We start from the raw sequence: 23413 nt of genomic DNA on the forward strand, positions 1-23413 counted from the left end.
TTGCTGTCAAAATTTAGAAATCGAGAAAAGACTGTATGCCGGACTCTGAATTTTCTGAATAGGCCTAATTCTCAGGATCAAGAATATTTTGCATGTGCTCTTTTGTTACAAAAATAGAGGCCTAGCTATTGCTTTTTCTTTCTTTGTGGAAAGTAGGAAATAAATTGCATTTCTCGATAATTCAGCTAAAACATATCTTAGTTTCTCTTAGCTACTTTGTGAACAGCGGGAAATAAACTACCTTTCTTGATAGTTCAGTTATTTTAATTATATTTTGAAATAATATGAAGAATTAACCTACACCAAATCATATTAAAACTGATGTGGTTTGATAATCTTGTAGCTTTCAATGTCATGACAACCAAGCTAGAATAAAAGAAAGAAGTTTTCATATTTCATAATGCTGATTCTTTTAAATGTTGTGAATAAAAGTAATTTCAAACTTCAAATAGCCTACTTCATTGCAATATATATAATAGAATTCAGAAAAATAACGTATATTTCTAATAAATCCAATTTTTTGTGTGCTTTGCTATATTTAAAAAGAATGCCAACTAGCCCCACGCTATCAGCCAACCAGACCCTCAGTAGGGGTTGGTTGGCACACTCCGTTTTAAAAGAAAGAAAAATTATTTCTCGAAAACTGTAAGCAACAAAACAAAAACAAAAATGGAATTTATTAGACGAAACATTGGTCTGTCCGTACACATCCATTACATTGCAATACAGTGCACAATCTGCTCATAAAAAAAATAAAGAATGAAAAGTTCGCCAACCAGCCCCGGTCTCCCCTATATGTTTAAAAAGTTGGTTATTTTGTGAAGACCGGAGAGACATATGATGTAAAAGTTCAATAAATTGTACATGCTCTAAGGCAATGAGAGATAATTTGCTTGTAATTATGTGTTAATTTCGATGAATTTATAACTGTTAAAAATGAATGTTTTTGTTATTTGCTGAAGTGATTGGCCACTTTCTGCACTGAGGTTATAGTTTGGGGCGCCCGACCTCTTGGACATTACTAGTGATGGGCAGTGGGAATATTCCCAGTGGGAAGGGATTTAAAAAAAATAGGAATATTCCCGGGTTTTTTCCCTGGCCTATAAATTCCCGGGAAGGAATTTATATCCATTTCTTTACTTTATCTTCCAAATTATAAGAACCGTATGACTAATTACATTATTTTAATATATTATGATTTACTTCTAGATTTTAAAGAATTTGGAGGTTAAAAAATTTAATTTTTTTGACTGTACTTGACATAATTAATAATATGAGTTTTTAAGTACCATTTCCATTTGCACTAAAAGGTAGGGTAATTGTTTAGTATTGGGGGCCCAAAACTAGCAAAAAGTAGGACGATTTACGGAACAAATGAGTTGATAGTGGTGTTCAATTAGTCAAGAAAGTATTGAACACAATTTTGTTTAGGGCAGTAGGGGATTTGTACAAACCATAAAGGTAAGTGGAAGTGATTTATGTGAGAAAAGAAAGTGAATTGTGTGGTAACAAAGATAGAAAACAACGTGCCCTGCGGGGCTCTACCCCGCCTTCACTCGCTAACTCTCGCTCGACAATGCTGTCTGAATTTAATGTTGGTAACGTAATTTAACATATGAAACCATAAAACAACCGCATCGGAATAGAATATCGCAAAAAAAAGTAGGTGCAAAATCTGGACCCACCAAACTAAACAATAGCCAAAAGTAGCAAAGTACTAATTTACAAATGATGAAAAGAATCCATTTTGTAAAGTAATGTAGAATTATGTAGAAATAGAGATGAAGTACTATTAATAAACCCTGAACCACCGTTAGTAATAGACGTCGGTCTGTCTCCTGTCTCTGACTCGAATTTCTGAAGAGGTACTCGGACTTCTCTTACATGTGAATTAAAGCATGAAATTTCGAGAAATGGGCAGGAAAAAATGTCGTGTATGGCAATATTACATGCAAAATTATAAAGATAAGAAAGTATCTTGCAATCGCAAATGTTGACAAAATGGTGGGACATGTGTCTTCTGGCACTTATCCAACCTAATTTGTTTATAACACTTAAAAATTTAATATGTTTATATCAGTAGTAGAGTCAAGTTCAGATAATCCACTTACATGAAAATTTAAACTTTTTAGCGGTTTAAGAGTATGTCGACTTACTATACCATTTTTGAAACATATTTACTTTCGTAGAACATATTGTAAATAAATATAGATTTATGCGTGCTCTCTAAATATAATAAAATATTAATAAAATAACATCGTTCAGAATATACATTTTAAAGGCTCCACTGGGAACAAGAGTAATAATATACTGTGATATAGAAACGAATTTGTGATATAGAATGGAAGATAGGTTGTTGCGGAAAAGAGTCGGAAAGACCTTCACCCAGCACTGTATTGACAATGGTTGACTATGATTATATATCCAGTGAAACTTGTAGAAACCGTAACTTGAATAAAACGGTAATCTGTCTATAACGGAAACTCCTCACAGTCCTTATCGCTGTTATTCCTTCGAGTAAAATTCGGAACCACCGCCTTCTGTTTTATACAAGTTTCACTATATATATTAGCTAAAATGCTAGTTCTTCGCACAGTATGACGAAGTTTGTGCAAAATATTTGAATCCCCCAACTCCCCATATAATGCTCATTTCAAAGATTGATTACCCGGTTTATTTCGACTGAATCTATTCTTTGTTCATGTCATACTCACCGTGACTTTTTATTTTTAACTCCCCCCTCACTTCCCATACCAGTGGAGGCAATATTTTACGGTAATGGCATTGGGAGTCACCATTCATCTCCGTGACCCCGAACACTAACATAAGAATTTGACACTAATACCAGTCATTTTCGATTATTTGTATATGTGATCCCCCTGTGACCCTCTTGGGGATGATAGATGTATCTCACCCCTACAACATTTTTTTCCTGGTTATAAGTAATATGTGTACAAAGTTTCGTTAAAATTGCTCCGGGCGTTCCAGAGTTATGCTACAAAATATATAGATACATACAGACACACCTACATACATTATTTTTTACATATCATCCTCTTGTGACCCTCCTAAGGATGAAAGGGGTATCTTTCGCCCATAGTGTTTGTTTCCTCACTGTAAGTAATACTTGTACCAAGTTTGGTTGAAATTGCTCAAGGCGTTCCAGAATTATGCTAGAACATATACACACATACACATAGGGTCTACATCCGTTCATACATACGTATTTTTTATATACAGTACATCCATGTTTATCCAGACTATCTGGGACCAAAGGCAATCTGGAAAATCGAAAATCCGAATAATCCTGATAATATGGATAATAAGCAAAACAAATCCTGAGTCAATTCACTTCAACGTCTTGTGAGTAAAGCTTTCTAAAACTCGATAAGAATCATTTTATGTACAGTATTACCATAATTTACTGTGAAATCTATACACGAACTGTACATTTAATCAAAACAAAAAGAAAATGTTTGTCGTACTTATGGTTACGTTCTTGCTATCATAGTTAAAAATTATTATCTATGTGAACATTAAATTTTAAAAAGTTTCTACAAATCTGGTTTGGATTATCCGGAGATCCGGGTGAACGAGGGCCGGATAAACGATGTTGTACTGTACGTAGATTAAAAACTTCAAACTTGTTAAGGCATTATCTATACATATAAAAAGGATGTATGTATGTATGTATGTGTGTATGTATGTATGTTCGAGCATAACCCTCGAATGCCTGGAGCAATTTCAACCAAACTTGGTACACGTATTACTTACAGTGAGGAAACAAACACTATGGGCGAAAGATACCCCTTTCATCCCTAGGAGGGTCGCAGGAGGATGATATGTAAAAAAAATAATGTATGTAGGTGTGTCTGTATATATCTATATATTGTCTAGCATAACTCTGGAACGCCCGGAGCAATTTTAACGAAATTTGGTACACATATTACTTATAACCAACACAAAATGTTGTAGGGGTGAGATATACCTACCATCCCCAAGAGGGTCCCAAGGAGATGACATATACAAATAATCGAAAATGACAGGTATTAGTGTCGATTTCTCAGTTTTCGGGGTCACGGCGATAAATGGTGACAATCCAGATAGCGTTTCAGTCTCAGTGGAGGTCAGATACCCCTACCATCTCTAGGGGGGTCACAGGGGGAATGAAGTACAAATAATCGAAAATGAGCGATATTTGTTTGGAATCCATGGTTTTCGGGGTTGTGGAGATGAATGGTGCCAAACCCGATGGCGTTTCTGTCCAAATGTGGCTAATAAACCCCTGTCAACCCTTCGGGGTCACATGGGGGATGACATGTATAGTCGGGATGAACCGATAATCAATTATTGAAATGTGGTGTACGGACAAAATCTCGCGGCCGAAACATCGCCGCCCAAAATCTCGCCGGCCAAAACCTCGCGGGACAAAATCTCGCCGGGCCAAAACCTCGCGTGGCCAAAACCTCGCCGCCCAAAACCTCGCGGGACAAAATCTCGCCGAGCCAAAACCTCGCGTGGCCAAAACCTCGCGGGACAAAATCTCGCCGGGCCAAAACCTCGCCGCCCAAAACCTCGCGTGGCCAAAACCTCGCCGCCCAAAACCTCGCGTGGCCAAAACCTCGCCGCCCAAAACCTCGCGTGGCCAAAACCTCGCCGCCCAAAACCTCGCGGGACAAAATCTCGCCGGGCCAAAACCTCGCCGTGCCAAAACCTCGCCGCGAATGAAACTTTTCTTTAAAATTTACCCAATGTGTTTTCTAATATGTAATTCCACGTTACAAATAATAATAATAATAATAATAATAATAATAATAATAATAATAATAATAATAATAATAATAATAATAATAATAATAATAATATACAAAACATCGTGTGCGTGGGCTTTCTCGGGTTATTCCCGTTTCCTCCCACTTTCTTTATTCGATCATTTCCTTCATCCTGGTCATCTACGTCTCCTTTAACCTATAGGACATAATCAAGGGACGTCGTAAAAACTCATATATTGTTTCATATTTTCATAAATATTATTAGATTTTTGTTAAAATTTTAAGTTTTTGGATGTTCCAAAGTTCACGAAACTAACCTCGTTAGTTGTCATTACTTTCCTTATGCAGACTTTCTTTCCCTATAACCAGTTTAAAAACATCCTGTCGCCCTACCTTCACATTGAAATCCTCTAATACAGAAATAGAATTTTCACATGGTATCGCGGGACTTGGTCAAATACCCGTGATACTTCTTCTGAAACAGCGTCTTTTATACCGTCATTCTTATCATCTGTTGGAACATTTACATTTTGGTCAGGCGAGATTTTGGGTATGGCGATGTTTTGGGGCGCGAGGTTTTGGCCCGGCGAGATTTTGGCCCGCGAGGTTTTGGGTGGCGAGGTTTTGCCCAGGCGAGATTTTGTCCCGCGAGGTTTTGGCCACGCGAGGTTTTGGCTCGGCGAGATTTTGGCCCGCGAGGTTTTGGGTGGCGAGGTTTTGGCCAGGCGAGATTTTGTCCCGCGAGGTTTTGGCCACGCGAGGTTTTGGCTCGGCGAGATTTTGTCCCGCGAGGTTTTGGGCGGCGAGGTTTTGGCCACGCGAGGTTTTGGCCCGGCGAGATTTTGTCCCGCGAGGTTTTGGGCGGCGAGGTTTTGGCCAGGCGAGGTTTCGGCCTGGCGAGATTTTGGGCCGCGAGGTTTTGGGAGGCGAGGTTTTGGCCAGGCGAGGTTTTGGTCCGCGAGGTTGTCGCCGCGAGGTTCTGGCCGCGAGGTTTTGTACCCAAACCTTGAAATGTATATTGTTAGGGTAGTTGGGAGTTCAAATATTTTAATAAACCTGATCTCCCCGTTCGAAGAACGGGCATTTCAGCTAGTTTAACCAATAAAATACAAACCAGGGACATACACAGGCGATAGGTTCTGGTGGTCCGGACTCAGCTCCCCCCCCCCCCCAAAGCTGCTTTTCTGTGAATTTAGTCTAATTTTAGGAGCGATTTTACGAATTTTAAAATTCTTTATTCTCAAATTGAAATTGGACCCCCCTCTAGAAAGAAATTGCTTTGTATGCGCCTGATAAAATCAGTAGAGGGAAAGTGGGTTGGATTGATTGTAACTACCGTTTTAAGAGTGATTCGTGCAATTAAATAGGGATATTCATTGGTGCATCGATCAGCATCAGAGTGATAAATTTCGGAATAAATTCCAGCGAAAAATTCTACGGGTGCTGAACGCCTATCAAAAATCCTCTATAAATGTTTGATCCTAGAAGCATCCATCTAATTAGTTAATTATTAGTGTTTAGCGTTTCTTTCCAGCACCGAGGCTATATATAACTTGGACCTACAGTTTGAGATGGGATCCGAACTACCGCAATGCGCTTAAACTTAAAATCTCTCCCACTGGGAATCGAACCCAGGACTTCCTGTGTGGCAGATATATCCTAGGCACTAGACCTGTCTCAAATCCAGTCTCATGTGTAATTATAATATGCGCTTATCCTAGACACTTTTGTCTGATTATCAAATGAAAACCACCGGTTAAGTTGAAAACTACGTATGTGTATACAGTTACTGTAAGCAGTAATGAAAGTATGTTTAATTTTGTATAGGTGAAAATTCTTTGTATCTCCTTAACATGCACAACGATATGTTCAAAAAATATTTCTAACGTTAAATAAACCACCTGTAGACCTTGTAAACATATTTTATATTTAACTCAATAGTCGTAACAAGGTACAACACTTTTTAGTAAAAACACTGTATAAGATGTGAAGTTTCAATACTATAACAGTATCTTCATCAGACTTAAACAAAGTTATCTATTTTTTTTTTTTTTTTTTTTTGGAGGGGAAAGACCCTGCTATGATCCGAGCTTCCAGCAAGTGCGCCTTGTGGACAAACATCGTGTAGTTTTCTCTAGTTATTTCCGGCTCCTCTCACTTTCTTCATTTCACTATTATCGTTTTTTCTTAAATTTGTTACATAATCACTGGAAAAAAAAATCAAAATGTTGTTTCTACTCTTTCTACATCCCGTGGTGTAGGCCAATGTTGTGGTTGCAATGAGGTACCTGAAAGAACACCAAAAGCGATTCTACTAATGTAATGTTGTATAATGCATTGCCCTTCTTCCTAAGATGCCTCTATTGGCATGCAATAGGTTGTAATAACTTTATCAAGAACGTGGTATGTATAAGCTTTAATGTATGACATTTTAACGAACATACGTAAGACACTATAATATTTATACATGCCATTAAATTGTGTAATTGTGACTCTATATTATGTTTGCAGTTGTAAAAAAAAGTACATTATATATCTAAAACAAGGTGACTGAATGAGAAATGGAAGAAGAATACATGTTGATTTCGAAGTTACGACTACTTACTTTATAAATTTATAGTTTATATCTATTCTCAGGTTATCGAAATGACTAATGAAAAATATATAACTACAGTAGTTATGCAAATCAAAGAAATATGAGTCGAAATGTTAAGTTTTGTGTAAATAAGTTTATAGTTATAAATAAATTTATAAGTACAGAAAAAGGAACATGTCATACGAATCATTATTTTAGAGAACCTAACCTATTCATTGAAAATCCATAAAGTGAAAATTGTAAGAGAATAACACTTACCCGAATAATAAGAAAATATATATACTTTATATATACTTTATTATAAGTAGGCAACTTGTGATACTTTTATTGAAGTTATAGCATTTGTTCCAAAGGACGAAACTGAACATGCCCATGAATATATTATAATGAAAGAAATACAAGAGAGTATGAAGATAAATATGTGAGTAATGTTCGTCGGCCACATGGCAGAGGGGCGTAATTTGCATTTTTAATTTTTTACAGGAGAGAAGAAAAAAGATTTTGCTTGATTTGAATCTCTCGGTACTCTCTCAGATTAGAAGCAAACACAAATCTTTTTTGTTATTTTGATATTTGAGGTCAAAGTTTATTTATTATGCCTTTTATCATGTGCATTTTCATACATAACATTTTTATTGAATTTCTACATGTTAGTGTCGTACATACGCCCTTATGTCATAAACAATTTATTTCCAACAAAGTACTTAAATGAATTTCTACATACCGCTGTTGTTTACTTACGCAATAATAAAACAGTATACACAATGATACAGTATACACAATGAATTAAAAACACAATTATAACAGTAGTCCTTTCCGTCAGTACTTTTTTCTATCAGAGGAATAGTAATTTTTCTAGATTGGACTTTACCACGTTCTGTTTACACAACCAAGATAACGAAAGAGAATATTCAATACTTTTTTTCATACATAGAGATGCAATAGTGAGATTCAATAGTGCTGATTAATTTTTACCCATAACAAGATTAATTCCAATCTTCATTAGCTATTTCAGATTATGCACAAGTACTTTTACTGAGTGCCCGAGTAGGAAATCTCTAAGTAGTCCTTAGCGTAATCGAATGTAACAGGATTTATGGAAAAGCTGTGATACTCTTACAGGATTACTTTAGTGTTACAGAGTTTCATTAAATCATTCTTCATTTCCTTGGAAATTGGTAGCAGTCCTGAGTACAGATGAAAAGGATTGTATTTCTTTCTAGGTGTTCGGAAGGATCTTGAATGTGAGGATTCTCTGAAAGGCTCTGTCATCCTTTCCTTGAAGAGAATCTTATTTTCGTATTTTCTGAATCTCAGCCATCTTAACTTTTGCCATGGAAAAGTAACACCGTTCTGATCTTCGAATGTAGCTAACTTATAATAGCTTTTTGCTGCATCAAAATTATAGAAATATTCTGTTGTCATCGAATGTTCCGTGAATGGCTACAGCTTTCGTCTTGCCATCTTAGCAACTATACACCAATCAGGAGGTGTATAATTATTTATGTTCTTCTTTGCGCGTTCTATGACTCTATGCATGACTCTATGACTCTATGACTCTATGAAAAAAAAAACTACTTCTTGAACTTTCTTGAGTTTTTGCACGCTTTGAAAATGTAGTTGGAACAAACATCCATGTCCTTTTAAGATATTCATAAATCGATATTCTGTTGCAGTGTTAAGACTAGCTTTATCGCATGTATTTTCGCTTTGAGTATCAGTAGACTAATAGACCTCAAATATTCTAATCAGCGATTCATTCGATTAGTCGCATTATTACGGTTTCAGTTAACCAAGCAGGCACCCGACAACATAGCTTAGAATGGCCAGGACCATGACTAAACAAGTGTAAAACCATATGACTTCTCACAACATTGCCTACAGTATCCAGTATCCGCTATCCCAAATTAATAAATACCTGTTTGCATAATTATGTAACAGTGACATCAATGCTCAAAAAAAAAAAAGTCACCAAACTTCCAGAGTATCGAACTTTTGCATGTTTATTAAACGCTCAAATGTACTAACAAGACACCAGATCAGATTATAGGTACTACTCAGAACAAAATTAAAGATAAAAATATTTACAGAAATATTTTTCAAATCTAACAATTCATTTATCCAGAAAAAATAATGACAGCATGGGCGCCCGATGAAAATTTTCTAGGAAACTCATCTCCCTGGTTACTATATACCCTATTACATTTGATATTTTTTAGTTGTATTAAGAAATTTAATACGTTTTTGTTAACTAGGGGAGCGACCCCCTGCCCCTCATTCGGGCACACATGAGTGACAGTATACTTTTATTTCTGTAACATGAAAAATTCCAGTTGATGTAACACAATTTATGTAATGCTGTATTAAGTACGGTAAACTACGAAGCACTTATCCTTTTTTTTAGAAAAAAAAAAGAAGAAAGAATTTCAACATTGTGATTCTAATTCTAGCTTCACCACCACTCGTAGTTGGCTACATTATCATAAGACGTTAGTTTATACATCCAGCAGCTTCTATAGTTCACTGAGAGTCAGCTTTGCTGGGTTCTTAGACTGTAGGAACTTTGCCCATGTTACAAGTAACTGTTGTCCTCTTGACCTGATTTACAGTCGTGAAATTCAAAACCGAAAGTTATAATAGAAGAAATTGTTTTACAACTATAAATTTTGGTATTTATTTTTTGTACGACCTTGTACTTAGTGAGAAATTCTAATTTGTAATTGTGAAAGTTGTGAATATTTGAAAGAATGTGAATAAATATTTTTATAGTCTTGTAAATAATAAATAAAGTAAATATTTTAAGTAAACACTTTTGTAATTTTCTTCAAAAAGATTCCAAAGTGACGGCTTATATTTTGATGTCCCTGATTGGTCTTTTACACAAATTCTATGAGAGGTCCAACCAAACTTGTGAAATCTCCATCCCCGTAAAGGTCGTCAGCACAGTTGTAACTTTGTTTTTGTTGAAATAGTAAAATAACAATATTTATATGGTTCAAGTCCTTTTTTATTATTTCTTCCACTACTTTTAAAGGGCCTATGACACATCCATAAGGTGTCTGGGCCACAACCCTCGATTTTGATGAAGATGATATTTTGATTCAAATTAACCGTCCCGAAAACAGGTTCGGATTCATTTTAATTAATTTGAAAATACTTATTACCAAGACTTCTTAATTAACTTGATTGTTATTACCTACGATTACAACTAGCATGTTCGAAAACGTATATGTGTGTCACCTTATGAAAAGACAAGCAAGCTGCTAGTTCGCTACTGCCAGGACAATGAATGAAAGCTGTCACTGATTATTGGCAACGAAAGATTCAGTTGTTAGTGCAGCATATTTTTTTTAAAAAATAAACTAAACATGGAAACGTGTACTCGAGCATCTCATTTTAATTGGTTCGATGTGATTTATTGATTTATACATATATAATGTGTTTGACATATATATATATTATTTTTAAAGGAAGAAAATCAATCAACATTCTGGACTATATTTCATTAACTGAGTAATGTTGTCTTAGAATTGGTGTAATAAAGATCTTAATGACAGAGACGACGACTTCTATATAACTTTGGGGAGGCATTGAAATATGTGTAGTTCCTTGTCAGAAATTCGAATAAAGATATCTACATCCTGGGAGGCCGATCCCCAAGATCAGCGCGCATGATTAATTACGATATAATTCAGTTTCACTTTTATATCAGTAAGTAGCTGTAACAAAGCATCAATTTTCATATCTACGAATAGGATGTTTTAGTACATGCTCTAGAAAAGTTTACACGGGTTTTTACATGGCATTTTGTTTACCTCAATATTATCAATGGAATGATATATGTCTCGTCATTGGAAGACTGTTAGGACTACGCGTATCATTCTTGGAAATATGTGTGTCAGTGTTAAGAGAAATCAAGCAACAAAAGGTACAATACGATTGTTAACAGTTAATATTTTTCACTTTAGGAATCTGTTATCAAGATCAAAAAATTATTTTATGCACTAGTATAATTTTACAAAACACTAGTTGCTAATGTGGATTTACTAATAGATGAAAAGTTAGCTCAATTATACTAATTTTCCTTTTATATCAACTAATCTTGGATCATATTTAATCCACATTAAACGTATTAACTACATAAAGAGAAACTTGCTCTGAAAACACTGGTCAACAGTGAAAATGCTTCGGAGATAAAACTAATCAATTCTCACTAATTTGAGGGTGCTGATAACGAATATGAAATTCGTTTTTGAAGATTGGTTCGGGTTTCAAAGAAATACGTTATCATCCGATGTGCTCTGCTGGGCAAATTAAGGGTTTGTAGCAACAGAAGCTGTCTACTTATTTCAATAAACTTCCATTGTTTGACGGTTAGTTTCATTGCTACCCTCAGGGACATACGCAGGGGTGGGTCCTGTGGGTCTTGACACCCCGACTTGTTTGTAAATTTAGTCTAAATTCAGGTTAAATTTTACAAATTTTAATATAATTTAGCTTCAAATTGTATTTCAAATTGTATTTGGACCCCCGAAAAGCTTAGGGCCCCTCCCGAAATAAATTCCTGTGTAGTCTCTGTCTATTCATATTGCTCGCACTTCATCGCTGACAAAGAAATATCAACCACTTCACGGTTTAGTTTGTATTGAAGAGTTTGACAGAGAAAACATGTTGTGTAACGTTATTTTGTAGTTACAATGTGCCATCTCGGACGTAGTGGTGGTGGTATATTGGGCGGGAGGGTGGGTGCTGCTATTATTATTATTATTATTATTATTATTATTATTATTATAATATTATTATTATTATTATTATTATTATTATTATTATTATTATTATTATTATTATTATTATTATTATTATTATTATTTATCTTTCTATGACTATACTAAGCAGAAACATGTCGCGTAAATGTGTTTGCAGTGAAGAGCAAATTGTTGTTTTTAACGAAGTGAAGCGAAAAGTGGTATTTCGCTCCTATCATAAAGAAAATCTATCACTTGTACTTTGGCTGTAAAGTGGGAGATGTGGACAAGAACTGAGCACCACATATATGTTGTAATACTTGTTCTACAAATTTGCGGGACTGGCTACACGGAAAAAGGCCATGCGTGCCATTTGCAGTTCCAATGATATGGAGAGAACAGACAGATCATACTTCAAACTGCTATTTTTGCATAGTTCTTCCAATTAAAGGTATATCCAAAAAAGAAAAAAGTGGACTGCTACTTATTCAATTCAAATATTCCTTGAAATGTTCATCACTGAGCTACACTCTGAAGAACTAAAGGTTCCACAACTTCTCGTACCTTACTCCAGTGTTTTACCCGATGAAGAACGAAAGGTGAACAATGTCGACCCACATTGTCAAATTCTGCTGCAGATTCATCGTCTTCCAACGATTCAAACCTCACAAAACCAAAATATCATTATCTATTCACCATATGATACTCAACCTGAATTAAATTACCTGGGGTTTTCAAAAAGTGGCGCAGAACTGCTGGCATCCAAACTCAAGAAGTGGGGAGCTTATTCTGAAAATCTAAAAGTGTTCGTGTTTTGAACAGGTCAGAATCTCCAAACAGTAGTTTCAGTGGAAAGTGACATATTACGTTGTAACTATGTAGGCCTAACTGGTCTTATGAGTAAACTTAACATAGACGATAATCTCAATGAATGGCGGCTATTCATAGACGCATCAAAACATTCTTCAAATACATTCTGCGTAAACTTCCACAAATTGCTGAAACTAAAATCAGGTATGAATCCTTATTGGCACTCAAATTCACCTCCTCAATTCAACTCCTCAATGATCCTGAATTTGATGCAGTGTTAGAAAATGAAGAGAGGATTGCATGAGATTCTTTCCGAAAAGTGGTGACGAATGTTTTGGAAAACGAGCGGTCTCAGAACTATAAGAAAGTAGAGTTGCACCTAATACCTTCTACCAAGCAATAGGGTGTAATGTATCACTAAAAATACATATGTTCCACTCCCACATAGATTTCTTCCCAGAAAATTGCGGAGCAGTCATTGATGAACATGGGAAACATTTCTACCAAGTTATATATATGATGGAGAAACGATATCAGGGCTACTGGAGAAACTCTACTCTTGCCGATTGTTGTTGGACGGAAAATTCCCAATTTTACCCTAATTTCCCCTTTTCTCGTACAACACACACACACATATTATCATGATATCATTTGAAAGCCTGTTTTATTCTGAAGAGAATGACGTATAAGTCATGATACTCAAATAAATAATAGGGCCGCGGTGGCTCAGTGGTGGAGCGTTCACCTCTGGTGCTTGGGGTCCCGGGTTCGATCCCAGTCCCCGCCAAGTGAACTTTGTGGTGGACAAACACCGTGTGCGTGAGTTTCCTCGGGTTTCTCCCGTTTCCTCCCACTTTCTTCATTCTACCATTTTTTCATTACTCATCATCACCGTCTCCTTTAGCCTTACCGCCATAACCGTTGGACGTAAAACTCAGATTTCATTTCATTTCAAATAAATAATACTGTTCGGACTAATTTGATTTTATAGTTATCTCACTTTCTTTCTATATGAAATTTGGTATTGTCTAGCAGAACTGAGAAATATTTTTTCCCTCACAACTATTGTAGGTATTACAATGAAACTTGGCACATATATTATTTATAAACTACAGTAGTTGAAAAGGTATATTATATTTGGGTGCCTTTAGTTGGGGCCGTACCAGGGGGTGCTACATTTGAACAAAAGGACTTTTGGACGGGAAATTCCCAATTTTACCTTGAATTTTCTTCTTCTTATACATCATGTACACATGCGCATAGTACCATTTGCAAGCTTGGTTTATTCTGAAGTGAATGGCATATGAACCAAGATAATCGGATGAACAGAATTGAAGCAATAGCTACTTAAGTGAAAGACCAAATAGGCTTGTTGGCTATCCAATAATTACAACAAACATTAATCTTTTCGGGTTCGATTCCCAGTGAGAGGGCATTAAAATTCAAACGTGTTACGTCACGTCTCATAACCTAAGTACAGCAATGGGATACTAAACTCCAAAAACCAACATCAGTAAACATTCATTTTGAAACATAATTGCGGATTTATAAAAGTAACACACATTAAAATTAAAATACCCTTTTCCGCTCTTTCATAAATTCTCCTTCCTCTTCTTCTTTGTAATACTGTGGGATGATGATTGAAGAATACATCTAAAGTTAAATGATAGTTCGGTTACTTATCCATTGGCAGATTTGTCCATTGGCAGATTTGGTAATTGGCGGATTTGTCAATTGGCAGATTTGTCCATTTTCACAATTGGCGCATTTGGTAATTGGCAGATTTGGTAATTGGCGGATTTGTCAATTGGCAGATTTGTCCATTCTCACGATTGGCGCATTTGGTCATTTTCGCGTTTGGCGCATTTGGTAATTGGCAGATTTGGTAATTGGCAGATATGGTAGTTGGCAGATTTGGTAATTGGCAGATTTGTCAATTGGCTGATGTGTCCATTTTCGCAATTGGCGCATTTGGTCATTTTTGCGTTTGGCGCATTTGGTAATTGGCAGATTTGTCCATTTTCACAATTGGCGCATTTGGTCATTTTCGCGTTTGGCGCATTTGGTAATTGGCAGATTTGTCCATTGGCGGATTTGTCAATTGGCAGATTTGTCCATTTTCACGATTGGCGCATTTGGTCATTGGCAGATTTGTCCTAGGCCCGAAGGCAGGATTCCGCGCTACAGGTCTGGTTCCCTTAAACGTTGAAGCTTCCCTCTCAAAATTACCCAAAGAGCTCGATAGCACACAAGTCAAGGAAGACATGTATCAAGACTTCTGCTGGTTGTTCGCGATTCCAGAGCGGGGCCAAGCACCAGAGCGAGGACGAGCGGAGGGAAGCGAGGGGAAAAAGATCTTGGTTTCTCCTGGAAAGCAGTTGCTCCCTTGGGAAGAAGAACCGGAAACTGGGACCAGATATGAGGGTGGAAGAGGGAGACGTCGGAGAGCCCTCGGTGACGGACAGGTGGTCGTCGAGGAACCCCTGATAGAAGAAATGGAAACCGACAAGCATCACAGCTCCAAAAGAAATCCCGCCAGGGAAAGAAGGCGAAGGAAATATAAGGGTATGACGAAAACATCTGTACTATCTGTATGTGTGACTTTCAAAACTACAACGGCGTAAAGGAGTGGATTCAATGTGTCAGGTACGAAAAATGGGTGTGTGGATTTTGCAATATTGGATCAAAAAAATCGCAGTATGCTTATTACGATTGTGATGTTGACAATTAAGGTTTTCATTATGTTGTTACACGTAAAGGTATGTTAAAATAAAGCTTTAAGAAAAACTTGTATAATGATGTTTTAATGATGTAAAAAAAATCAAGATTCCTGGTTAAAAAAAAACATACAGCATATATTAGGCATGACCAAAACAGTGTTTTATACTGGATTTACATTAATTCCTTAATCCCATTATTAAAGTAATCCCATATGTTGAGTAACTTGTACCTTACGCAGCAAATAGATGAAGTGTCAAAGTAGCCCCACCCCGGGGGCTACTTTGACAGGTAATTCTTTAATTTTTCCTGCCAAAACCTACTTGCAGAAAGTTAAGTTCAATAGTACATGTGATAACCTAGATACCTATTGTTATGATGAGAATAGTAGATCCTATCATTGGTTGGTTGCAGCCAGTGTCCCCTGTACACATCTAAAATAGTATGAAACCTGTCAAAGTAGCCTCGTTTTACGGTAACGACGAGCATACATATAAGCAGTGGCGTATTTAGGATATGATTTCGGGGCGGGGACTTGAGAACCAATAAGAAACATTTGTGTTGTACGGATAATGGGAAAAAATAATAATGAAATTATTTGGGTGGGAGTGCAGAGCCAGATAGCCACGCCCTAAATACTCCACTGCATATAAACTTCCACCGAGCGACAATTGAGCAGAGAAGGATATATATTGACCGTCGTAAACATCTTTCAAAGAATAGCGTTTATAGCTCCTTTATAACTAGCATGTCTATAAGGTATAGATAACTGCAAAATATGAAAAACTTTCTCTTTCAAATTTTTGTTACTGGATTGTTTCTCTATGTTTACACTTCCCAAACAAAACTAATATCTTGCCTTATCTTAAACATTTTTGTTTGTACTATGCAATATCTATATCAAATTGTCTTTTCTGGTTTGAATTTTGAGAATTATAATTTGACATAGTATCTGTAGTATCTCTCAGACCTCGATTCAACTGTCATCAAATTTGATCCTATAGACAGGAGTACCTCAGATGCAAGACGTTAAAGTTCTCGTGGCAAAAATAATAGGATAACAGTAAATGCTTAAAAAATACGGGTGTTCGAAAACTTTTGAGTCGTAGTGTAACTAATTAAGGTGAAACTGATATTATAATATAGTCTTATTAAGCTGTTCATTATGACACAATCACACGATGATAATACATAGTACAACGTTTTTAGGATGTTTTCTTTGTATAATTCCAGTTTGTTAAATTGAATTATGGTATATGTCCTAATATGTTACGTATAACTTCCAAAAAAGTTTGGGAATTAAGTTCTTCGAACATTTACGGAGCATATTTTCCGGTTTTATCTCATGATTTGTTTCTGTTTGTTTACCTAGCTTATCTCATTAAAACAAAATCTTTATTACGAATCTTCTGATACTAATGTATCTTCTTACAGAGGGAAACAGGCGTTAGACATTTGTCTAGCTAAGTTGTTATTCTAAACAACTTCAATGTTTGTTTGAAGTTAACGTATGTTTTATGATTTTTATCAACACAATAAGGAAAATAGCTAGAAGTGAATAATTTTATCAAATGTCAAAAAATTAAATTTATTTGTATTAAATGTATGTTTCCAATAGAAAGATGTAATTATTACAGTACCAGAATTTGATTATAATTGGAATTTATTTTTCCATGAAAATAAATGTTACATAATCTTGAACTTTATATGTGCAGTCAGGGACTAAGAACAGTTGGTTTTCACAGCTTTGGTTCTTAAGTAAATACGATGTATGATAAGTTCATCGAAGCACTGTAGCATTGGGAGGAAAGAGAATTTTTAAGGAATAAAAGACATATAAAACAGTGATTTATTTGGTTCTCTTTAGAGTAACAAATAGTGCTAGTCATATAAGTTGCTAAATTTCACACAATACAAGTCGCTGTTTAGTTGTGTAAGAAATATTTTCACTTTAATCTGACATATAATTTCGATGACTATTTTCATTCCACACCGATTGTCGAACTGTGTCGTTATTTGTCAGATGAAGATCTATACTGAATTTTTTTTATATATTCTTACAAACGTGCACTGTTAGGAATATGTACGTCAATATTAGGATTATTGATGTCAATGTTACAAATGTACATCACCGTTAGAAAAAGAAATATTCCGCTAATCAACCGTATATATTTATGCACATGCAATACATAAATAATTAAACAAATATTGCAACAAAATAAAATATTATTGGCTTTGTAACAACATAAAAATTCATTTTACTCAATTTTCCTGTAACCTACTCATGAGAATTACCCTCAAGTTATATTGTCGAGCTTAATGTGATCTATCTTTAAGCAATATTGTAATTAAATAGAAATTAAATTTTAAGGTTATATTATAATTTTTGGATATGTGACATCGTCCTACTAATGTAATAAAAAGCTTAATGCAACCATACTTTAATGTCAGTTTTATATTAGTAAGTAGCATGGTTATCGTACAACATCGATTTTTTAAAAGGTTTTCATAGTCATTTTTCCCATTTTCTCGAAGACTATGCATGAGAATCTATACTTATCACTCTTATTAGATTTTTCAGATAAATGTGGGCTGTCGATTCTTATATGTCTTCTCCTCGGACAGCTAGTTTTTTGGTGAAAACTAATAGTACTGTAGAATGTAAGGTTTGTTCTAGAGATCATTTCCATCACTGACAGACAACGTGAATAAGTTCAAGCAAGCACTTAGGTGTCCATTAACCGTTCATTTTGAGGAAGTATTATCCTTTGAATTACTGTTTCTCAATAATTGTGATCTCATTCTTTTCGTCTTTCTTTTAGAATATACTGTATTCCTTTATTGTTATTATTGCTATTTAAATGAAATAACTAGTAAGTCATTTTCTATTTAAATACGTTCAGTAGCAGTTTCTTTTCCGTTTTTAAATTACCTCCTATCACACTCTTGCTAACATTTCCATTTTTGCTTCTCCTTTCACCCAGTTAGCTATTCTCAATTCTCATTCACACTGACATTTAGAATTCTTCAAGTTGTTTTCCATTGCTGTTTAGTAACGTCTATGTTTCTGCTCTGAACAGCACAGAATATGAAAGTATTGAATAATCATCTTTTCATACTTTTCTTTTTCATGACTTATAACAACATTTCTCAAACTCTTTTCCAAATGAGGATCACTTTTAATAGTTAGAATGTTCTACAAACCACAGTTTCCTTGTCCCCTTGCAAAATAAATTTACCATTTAAAATTTTTTCGTTAAATACCATCAAACTTAATTTTTTAAAGTAGGATTAAGCCTAATTAAAATTCATTTAATTTTATTGTATTATCAATAAAATAAAATACATATTTTAAAAAATAATGGGAGGATATCAAAATTATTTTATAGAGCAAAAGTGGTAATATGTTTTTTTAAAAAAATATCAGTCCTGACAGCATGATCTCTCAGAAGGAAGGGGACAATCCCGATAAATTTTTTGGGCCGCGAAATTTCTTTTAAAGTTTCCTATAATAACTTTTCTTTTAAATTTTGTAATATCCGACAAAGACAATATAATCTATAGTTTTTCTTGATTAAATTAAAGAAACATTGATTTTAAAGTATGGATTTAGCAACTTTCTAAGCACATTTTGATGCCAGAAATAAGGTATATTCCATTGATAAAGTAATTTAGTGACTTTAGAATTGTTACTTGTATAAGAACGAAGTTGCCACCAATGTGGGTTCACGAAATCTGTGGGTGACGTTTCTCGGAGTGAATGTGAAAGACTGCTTATGTATATAATTTCCAAACACTGTTTAAGATCTTAACTAGCTATGGTATGTAATATGAAACTAACTTGATTTTTTTTTCTGTTTGTATTGGACTAATGCTCAGTTTAGAAGGATTACAAATGCAGACGTCGAGAAATACTTATGGCCCATGAACCACAGTTCAAGAAATGTTGCTCTATAAGAAACATTTGTCTTGTTCCTAAAGGCTTGTTTCGCCATTTTAATCTTTAGTTCTTTACCCATTCATGATTAATACGAATAATTTTCTTTATAATACTTTTCAACTATCAAAGATATTTATTCTGTTTTCTCCCCACTAATCTTTATATTTGACACTCGTAGCGTTATTTGAGATCAAGCTCCCTTGAATTTGAAGTATACGTTTACATTAATAATTTGGTAATTACGTATAATAATATGCGAATAATAAACGTGAACTCTACTATATCGGTGGAGAATTTGTACCTCCTGACTAGTGTTGTAAAGGCCTGAAAAAAAAACGGAAATCTTGGATAAAAAACAGTTTTTTACCGGTTTTTTTTCGAGCTTGGAAAAAAACGGAAAAATTGGGAAAAAATTGAAATTTTCGAATATTTTACTACGTTATGCTTTTAAAATGAAAAAAAAAATTATATTTACTAGTTTACAGTTAAGATCATTGAATAGTTATGTTCCTTGTATTAGAATAGGGAAATTTAGTGGCAACAAATACATTTGCACCACTCTTTAAAGTTAACACCGTGATAGAATAGAGTTATGGCTACAAAACATACTAAATATAATCCTAGTTAGATTAATTAATATAGGCTCATTTAAATTATCTTAAGTAATCTTATAAAGTTACCGTTTTATGTCAGGGAAGTGTTAAAATAACAGGGCCAGAATCATTTTAGTTATAACCAATGTGTTAAAATCAAATATATATTTTATGGAGATACGTACCTTCCTTGTGCTGTGTAAAATTTCCGGAAATTTTGAACCCATTAGAAAAAATCTTTTGTTCGGAAATATTGGCAAAACCTGGAAAATATAATTTTAAAACTACTTCTTCGCCTAATGCTAATCTTATTTGCTGTAACGTGTCTGCAGAATGTATATAATGTATTTCGCTAGCAGGAGAAATATTTAAAGCAACAGCTTTTAATTTTCTTTTAGTTTTCTGATTTCTGATAAAAATGCCTGTTTATTATTTGTATATTTTTTGAACAACTCAAAAAGCGAGATGATCTTATTTACATATATTCACATGCGCCGTACAAGTGCGTAAATTTGAGCAGCGACAAATATATTAATAAATTTAACATGTGTAACTTCCGTCCGTTATTATTAAAGACTAGAAGAATATCCGTTCTTCGCACGGGCAGAATACGTTTCATTTTGGGTATAAAGGGTACCAAAGCTGTCACCAATGAACATAGGGACCCCAAAAACTATGAATTCGACACTAATATCAGTCATTTTAAATTATTTTTACATGTCACTCTCCCCCTTTAGTAGTGCTAATAGGGCTGAATCTGTATTTAAACAGCTTCGGAAGTGTTAATGTTCATCTCAGAACCCTTAAAACCATGGATTTGACACTAATATCGGGCACCTATCAGCGCCCCCAAATTACGAGAATGAATTTGGATTTAAACGGCATCGGAAGTGTTACTGTTCATTTCATCGACCCTAAAAACTATGGATTTGACACTAATATCGACCACTTTCAGTTATTTTTATATATTTCTTCCTACCCAAGTTATGGGCCTGAATTTGGATTTAAATGGCATCGGAAGTGTTACTGTTCATCAAAGCAACCCCAAAAACTATGGATTCGACAGTAATATCGGTCATTTTCGATCATTTGTATATATAACTCTCCTCTCCCCAATCTCCAGGTCACGGCGCTGAATTTGGATTTAAATCGCATTAGAAGTGTTACTGCTCATCTCAGCGACTCCGAAAACTATGAATTCGACACTAGTATCAGTCGTTTTCGATCGTTTTTTATATATATCCCCTTTCTCCTCTCTAAAGTTTTGGCGTTGAATTTGGATTTAAACGTCATCGGAAATGTCACTGTTCATCTCAGGGATCCTGAAAACTATGGATTCACACTAATATCGATCATTTTGCTACCTCCCCCTCTCCCTAATTTGCGGGAATAAATTTGGATTTAAATGGCATCGAAAGCATCACTGTTCACCTCAGCATCCCCGAAAACTATGGATTCGATACTGATATAGGCAATTTTCCTTTTTTTTTATATACCTCCCTTCCCCTTCCCCCAAGTTGCAGGGCTGAATTTTGAATATAAGCTCCATAGGAAATGTCACTGTTCATCTTAGCAACCCCAAAAACTATGGGTTCGACACCAAGATCGGTAATTTTCAATATACGAGGGCTAGTCAAGAAAGACTTGGACTGATTTTTTTTCTAGGCAATTTATTATTACTCAGCAACAGGCACATGATCCTTTTCAAAGTAGTCCCCGCCCATTTGAATGCACTTTTTCATTCGAGTCTTCCAGTCCTCAAACACGTGTCGCAGGCCATTCTTTGAGAGGTCCTTCAAACCCGCCTCCGATGCCTTGAGAACCTCGGAATTATCGGAGAAGCGGCGTCCACGCAGTCTGGATTTTAGGGCAGGGAATAGAAAAAAGTCGCACGGTGCGGTAGGCGTCTCCACCATCCTCAAACCTTTGCAACAGCTCCCTGCAAGTCTCCACTCGAACGGCCTTCTGCTCTGGTGTCAGGAGTCGCGGAATCCATCGCGCACACACTCGGCTCATGTGGAGGTGGTCATGCAAAATTTTGAAGGCACTACCATGAGATATGCGTAGTGCGGCTGCCAGATCGTCGATACTGATGCCGCGATCTTCTCTAACAATGACTGCTGCCGTGTTAATGTTCACCTCAGTAACAGCTGACGCTGATACACCTGGTCCACCAGCTTTCGTGATTGTCATTCGGCCCTCTTTAAACTCTTTGAACCACCAGAACACGGTACTTCGTGGCAGAGCGTCATCTTTGTAGGCTGCTCTCAACATTCCTAGAGTTTCTGTTGCACTTTTCCCCAGGCGATAGCAGAACCGTATAGCTGCAAATTGTTCATCTCGTAATGACTCCATTTCTTCTACAGGCGACTTCTAGAGGCGGCGCAGAACATCACCTGCAATAAAAAGTCGTGGTTACCAAACATGCAATGATTTCTTAACAACATTTTATATATATGCACAGCAAGACCCCCCCTACTTGTATGCCAAACTATGAAGCTCCAGCGTTAACAGAACTGCCGGGAAAAAAATCAGTCCAAGTCTTTCTTGACTTACCCTCGTATATTTGCACTTCCTTCCTCCAAGTTGCACCTTTAAAGAGAAATGCTAAAATCCATCCCAGACCCTAAATTCATCCATGTTGAAAATTTTTATTGAGATCAGTATGGTGGTTCAAGAGCTTTTAAATTACAGTCGAGTTTTTATATATATATAATTTGTCGCACTAGAAAACAGGTATTTGTTTACTTACAAAATTTTGTACATAAAGTTTATAGTAAATTCTGTATTTGAATATTAAATGATAGTAATTATATATCTAAGTGCATGAGTAATAGAGAAATTTGCCTACTGCTCTTTCTTTTAAGAAATAATTTGGTTAAAATTAATAAATTTTCACCAGATCAAAGAGCACATTAAAGACTCAGTTTCATTCATGAGCCTTATTTGTTGCAAAACAGAAACGCTTCATGATGGTAGATGTGTATGCAATTGTAAAAGTTCTGTAATTAATGCATATCCAGGTGTAAACGACTAAAAGGCACACCCGCAGTGCAAACTATTAATTTTCAAGATTCAATAATTACAACAATTTTATTTTCGAATACTTCTTTTCTTTTAAAAAAATATTTGCTATATTGAAATTTCTCAACTTTCATTTTTACGCGTTCAAGAAAAAAGGTCCCATTACTAGTAAAACTAAACCTAATACAAAGGTGATTTTTGTTATTTTTCCAATT

The 23413-nt window shown here is 35.4% G+C and overlaps 1 protein-coding gene across 1 annotated transcript in view; it reads left to right on the forward strand.

Moving 5' to 3' along the window:
* LOC145694719 (uncharacterized) overlaps nucleotides 1–23413 on the forward strand; it is an 85158-nt gene that overhangs the window by 60930 nt on the left and 815 nt on the right. The gene's annotated exons all lie outside the window — the stretch shown is intronic.

This window comes from Thermobia domestica, chromosome 1 (assembly GCF_964235325.1).
Source record: "Thermobia domestica chromosome 1, izTheDome1.hap1.1, whole genome shotgun sequence".
NCBI lineage: Eukaryota > Metazoa > Arthropoda > Insecta > Zygentoma > Lepismatidae > Thermobia > Thermobia domestica.